The sequence below is a fragment of the Fukomys damarensis genome, unplaced genomic scaffold, assembly GCF_012274545.1.
Source record: "Fukomys damarensis isolate Sample0158 unplaced genomic scaffold, DMR_v1.0_HiC HiC_scaffold_30, whole genome shotgun sequence".
Taxonomy (NCBI): Eukaryota; Metazoa; Chordata; class Mammalia; order Rodentia; family Bathyergidae; genus Fukomys; species Fukomys damarensis.
The window spans coordinates 4545218-4551394 of NW_022900942.1; positions in this window are offsets into that span (position 1 = coordinate 4545218).

Sequence of the window (6177 nt, forward strand, 5' to 3'; positions counted from 1 at the left end):
TTGCCGTCCTTTCGCGCGCCTGGCCACTCAGGACCTCCGCCGCACCCACCCTCGCCCAGGACCGGCCAGGCCGGGAGAGCGGCCCCTTTAAGAGTTTTCACAACAATAAAGCAGCCTCGGCAGCCGCTTTATCCTCCGCCGTCGTTCCGCCCCCAGCGCCCTTCCTTATTGGAACCCCCCGTCGGCCCCTGCTATCCTCTCCCTCCATTGGCTGAGCCTCCAGACCCGTCTCCCAGATGCCAGTGTTCATTAGGGAACTGTGATGCCAGTCTTTCGGGTCTGTCCAATCGCGGAGCGCAGCGGGCGGCACAGTTAATCACGGAGCGCCGGAGGCCAATCGGAGCGGGAGGACCTCTACGACTCAGGCCTTATGTGGAGTTTCGGGGCGGGTCCTGGGTTCATTCACAACATTCCTCCCCCGCCTCCCCGGGGCTGGACAGCTCTCCTCCTGCTGCTGGGGCTGCGCCCACACACGGCTTTGTTTACCGAGGGTCGCTTCCGGCGCCAGGCTGTGCCACTAGGAGCGGAGCAGCACCTCAACCTTCACCTGAGGCTGCGAGATCTGAGAAGCGCTCCCAAGCGTCTTTGGGAGCCGGGTCGAGTTTGAGGCTGGGGGCCAGGATAGGCGGTGCAGACTTTTGGTGGGGCGCGGAGGGCTGCAGACCTGGGCCCAGACTCACAGTTCACCACCTGGTCCAACTAGGACCCCATCCTTTCTATGCCCTAAGTGGGTTGGATCACGACAGTTTATTGTCTTGCTAAGTAGTTCAGGCTGGCCTGGAACTCGGGAGAGCCTCCTGCCTCAGCCTCCTGAATGCTGGGATAACAGGTGTGTGCCCCCATGTATGGCGAAATTTCTGGTTTCGACCATCTCAACCTAGTAAAGTGAGAGGTTTCAAATCCCACCACCTCTGACCATTTTTCTTACTCGGCTTGTCTGGACCACCATCTCTGGCCCAGAAGTTGGCCCTGGTCTTCCTCACCACCCCCTCCCCTCTCCCACGATCTCAGAGCACCCTACTGTCCCTTCCTCACCTTGCTCTGTCGTGGTTTATTTGTTTGTGTCCGTGCTGCTAGTCTGAGAGGAGCCACTGGTTACCGTCACACGCGCAGCACTGGCATGCGGTGGCAGGAGCTCTCTGCAAGCTGTGGAATGTGCTGACTTAGGCTGTGCCGAGCAGGACACAGCCAAGCTGGCCCCTGAGAGGCTTGGCTGCCCCTCCATTGGGGAACTGCAGGTCTTCCCTCTGGTCTTGAAGGTGCACTCCCTGGGCAGTTCTCGAGCTGGCACCCTCCAGACTTCCATGACCACTTGTGGGTCCTGAGTGGGCTGTGCAGTAGATGTAAAGTAGGGGCTGGATTTCAGACAGTATGGGAAAAAATGGCCACAGAATATCTCATTAAGAATTTTCAGGGCTGGGGATTTAGCTCAGTGGTGCCACCGCCTGCCTCCCAAGCCCAAGGGTCCTGAGTTCAATCTCTAGTAAAAAAAAAAAAAAAGAATTTTCAGCAGGGCCAGCATTTGGGAGGTTGAGGCAGGAGGATCACAGAGAGTTCAAGGCCAGCCTGGGCTACATATGGAGACCCTATTTTTAAAAATTTTTTTTTAGGGCTGTAAGCTCACACTTGACATCCCAGCACTCAGGAGACTAAGGCGGGAGGGCTGCTGTGAGTTTGGGGCCAGCCAGGGTTATGTAGCAAATTCAAGACCCTATCTTTAAAAAAAAATTTTTTTAAATATTTATGACATGTCAAAATGATATGTGGGTTCAATAAAATATATCACTGAAATTGGTTCTACCTGTTTTGTTGTATGTGGCATAGGAACATTTACATTGTCATGTGTGGCTCCTGGTGTATTTCTTGGGGGGCTCCCCTGGCACAGGGCCTGTCCCAGGGTCAGCCTTGGAATCGATAATGATCATAGAAAAGTTCAGGCCGCTGAAATGGGCTAAGCTGCCTGGATAGGTATGAAAGTTAGGCCTTCCACAGTGCTGCTACATGGGGAGTCGCCGCCATTTTTCAGAGGAGGAAACAGGCTTTCCTGAGGCCTCCCAATCGGAAGAGCCAGCCTGGTGGAAGCCAGCGGGGGCATCTCTGGACTCCTAGTTTACTGGAATATATTTTGGGTTGTTTTTTGAGACAAGGTTCTTGCAAGGTAGGTAGCCCAGGCTGGCCTCTAACTCCTGGTGATTCTCCTGCCTCAGCCTTCCAAGTGCTGGGATGACAGGTGTGCACCACCATGCCTGGCTCAGACTTCTGTTCAGATCCTGTGATTTTGCAGGTGAGGGAAATGAAGCCTGGAGAGGTACTGAGAGCTGCCCACAGCCAAACAGCAAGCAGCTCTGGAACGTGGCAGGTCCGAGAGGGCCCTGGAAATGTCTGAAAGATGGGGTTTCTCTGCCTGTTTCATGCTTGCCACCTTCCTAGCAATGGTTTAGGGAAAGGAGAGGTCGGTGAGGGAGAAGGGGTGTCCAGACACTTGAATCCTCCCTTGCTGGAGCCAGCAAGCCCTGGCTTCTTTGGGGAAATGGAAGCCACATTTATCCCGCTGCCAAGGTGTGAGCTCACTGTCTAGGCATGTGCAGCTCCTGACCCCAGCCCCACGTGTCCTTGCTCGACCTGTGGGGAAAGCGGGGCTACCCAGGAGGCTCAGCCGCCCAAGGCCATCAGGCCCCCAGCCCTGGGGAGACATCCCTGCCCCCTCTCCCTCTGCCAGTCCCTGCAGCTCTCCACAAAGCTGATCCGGGAAGCCAGCCTGGTTAGTGTCCTGGCTTTTTGGTTGGCACAGACGCTCTGGCTGGCCCTGCTGGCTGGCTTGACTTCGCTTCTTAGGTTTCTTTTCTTCCTGTTGAAACACGCGTTCATGGGCAAAGTGTCAGGAACTTGGCAAAAGGAGTGAGCATTCTTGATGGGGGTGGTGGACAGAGGCAGAAGCAGGAGGGAGAGGCTTAGGTCAGGAGAGGCCTGGCCCTGGGGGTCCGGAGCTGGGATGGCAGAAGAACGGTAGGTGCTAGACTGGGCTTCTGTCTCCACGCCCAGCATCCAAGGGTCCTCATGGTCACACTCTGAGTCCCGAATCCTTCTACTTGGAGAGTAAGAAATGGAGGTGGCACAACCTCCACTTAACAGACAGTGGCTCAGAAAGGTGAAGAGACTTGTGGAGGGCCCCACAGCCAGGAGTGTAGAGCAGGGCTGGTGGGGTTTGGGGTGGGGTCTTGGCTGCAGTGCTAATGGGGGTGTGTGTAGGTGGGGGGAGTCACCCAGGGAGGCTGTTTGGGGAACCCCAGGGTTGGGACTTGGCGCTGGCTAGCGATAGAGCTACAAAAGGAGCCAATTTCCAGGATTCCTGGGCCCCTTGGGCCTTGCCAGCCTGTGGGAGGCCTGGCCACCACTGAGGCGCCCCCTGGTGGCCAAGGCGATGCCAGAGGACACAAGAGTCCAGGGTGATGCAGCTCTTGTCTTCTGGATTCTAGACAGACAGGTTAGAGATTTTTCAAAAAAGAGGGACTCTCATAAACATCTGAAGACGAGCATGTCTTAAAATGTTTATTTAATTTACATAGGAAACAGGCAGCTGTTGTAAGGGGTTCAAAGGGTCTGAAACCCGGGTGTGGTGGTGAACACCTGTCATCCCAGCACCGAGGCGCTGAGGCAGAAGGATCACAAGTTGGAGATCAGCCTGGATAATTCTGTAATTTATTTATTTAGGCACTGGGCATCAAACTTGGGACCTTGCACTTACAAGGCAGGAGGAAGAACCATTGATCTAAATCCCTGGCCCAACAATTCTGTAATTTAGCAAGGAGACCCTGTCACAAAATAAAGAAGAAAGGGCTGGCTGGGATGTAGCTAGGTGATAGAGTCCTTGGTTTGATCTCAGGGTCAAGGATATTCAAGGAGCGCTGGGGATTTAGCTCAGTGTTGCGGACACCAGCCTTGCAAGCACAAGGTCCAAGTTTGATCCCTGGTACAAACAACAACAACAACAACAACAACAACATTCAAGGTCACTGCCAGTGGATACCAACTGGCTTTCCCAGGGCGTGGAGGGCTGGTGATTGAATCTTCCAGTCCGCAGTGCTTGCCTCTATCGGTAGGAAGGACTGTGGATCTAGTCAATGGTTTACAACAGTCAGGGCTGTAAAATAGCTGAAAGACTAGACTATGAATCAGGCAGTGGGAAGGGTGTTTTGTTTATAGATATCACGCTGAAAGATCCCTGACTGCTGATCTGACCCCTTTCCTTGCAGCCAGGAGAAATCCTTCCTTCCTTTCCTCCCTCCCTCCTTCAACACCTGCTCATCTGCTGTGCACTGGTCCTTGGGAATCAAAGCGGAAAAGAGGAAAGCAGGGAAGGGTGACTTCAGATCTGAAGATAAATTGGCCGGGTGTGGAGCTTGAGCCTGTGTCCCAGCTACTTTGGAAGCTGAAGCAGGAGAATTACTTGAGCTCAAGAGTTCGAGGCCAGTCCGAGCAACAGAGTGAGCCCCGCTCCTTCCCAGATAATCAAGGTGCATGCCTAGCACTGCAGTAAAACCCAGATCACACAGACCCCTTCCAGGGGCAGGGGCAGGGAAGGCTGCTCCCAGATGACCTCCTGGAAGAGGGCATCTGAGAAGGGTAGTCCCAGGTGGGTACTGCAGATACAAAAGTCAGGAGGCCTAAACAGGGAGGAGGCCTTCAGGGGATATGGGCATCTTTGTCTCCTCTCACTAGAGGGCCAGTTCTTGGCTCTCCCTAGACCAGAGGCTGGCACAGAATAGATGCCATATGGGCAGAGATGTGTCTCCCAGGGCAGGTGACACCCCAGCCGAGGAGGGACAGGGCAGAGGGCCCTGGTCCCCTGAGGGGTGCGGCCCTGCCACCTCCCAGTCTTAGATCTGGGGCTCCTGCTCCAATAGCTCTGTGTCCCCCAGAAACATGGAGCCCCAAACTACAGTCTCCACCAGAGCCCCATTTCTCAGGATGTCAGGACTGTGGGGTCAAATTTCTCTTCCTGTTTTTTGTTAGTGAAGTTCACACGATTTAAGGTTCATCCCAGTGCCCAGGTCAGGGTCAGTCAGCACAAGGCTATGCACCACTTGTCTAGGTCCACAACACTCATCACCCCAAGGTGATCCCCCCATCAGCAGCACCCCAACTTCCTGCCCAGCTCCCGCTGCCTCTGGACACCCTCCATGAAGTCACACACTATGCAGCCTGTCTTGCTGCTGGAACTCAGCACCATGTTTTCAAGGTTTGTCTGTTAGTGTTTGCAGCCAAGTAACATTGCACTGTATGGATGGACTGTATTTTGTTCATCTCTGTTGATAGAAACGCAGGTTATGTCCCCCTTTCAGTGGTTGTGAGTAATCCTGCTATTCATTGGTGAAAACCAGGGGCAGTGGGACATCTGCAATCCCAGCCATTTGGGAGGCTGAAGCAGGACAATCACGTTTTGAGACATGCTTGGGTAACTTAGTGGGACCCTATCTCAAACTAAAAACAAAATCAAATATAAAATAAAATGTGCTGGTGGTGTAGCTCGGTCCCCAGCACAACACTTTAGAGCGCTGTGCTCCCATCGTTGTGTTTGAACCTGGCGTGGAAATGCTGGGCTGCAGGGTAGGCAGCTCCGCTTTACTGTAACGAGATGAGATGGACACTTGAGAGAGGGAAGGTTTAAGGTTTACTCAGCTCATGCTGCCTTGGTTCCAACTAGGCAACGGGGAAATGTCTGCCCACAAAAAAGCTCCCCTCGCCAGGCAGCAGTGCCCTTTGGGTGGCATCCTGAGGACCCCAGGCCTCCAGCCAGGCCACACCTGCTAGGCCCCAGCGTCTCCAGGAGCGCCACCTAGGACAAAGCCTTTGACACAAGCCTTACAGGAGGGATGCTGAGTCCAGATGCTCCTGTAAAGGGATTCTTTTTGTTTCTGCGTGCTGGCAACAGAACCTGGATCCTGTTCACAGTAGGCAGGTGCTCACCACTGAGCAGCACTCCAGCTCAGCGGAGGGTGATCTGTGATAAGCTTACTGAGGAGTGGCCGAAGTGTTATCTATGCTGGAAAATCACAAAGCCTGCTGGTGCAGACACTCCTGCGATATCAGCATTCTGGAAGGCCGAGGCAGGAGGACTGCAACTCAAGCCCAGACTGTGCAACTTGGTGACATGAGCCCCCTGGGTTCACTCCCCAG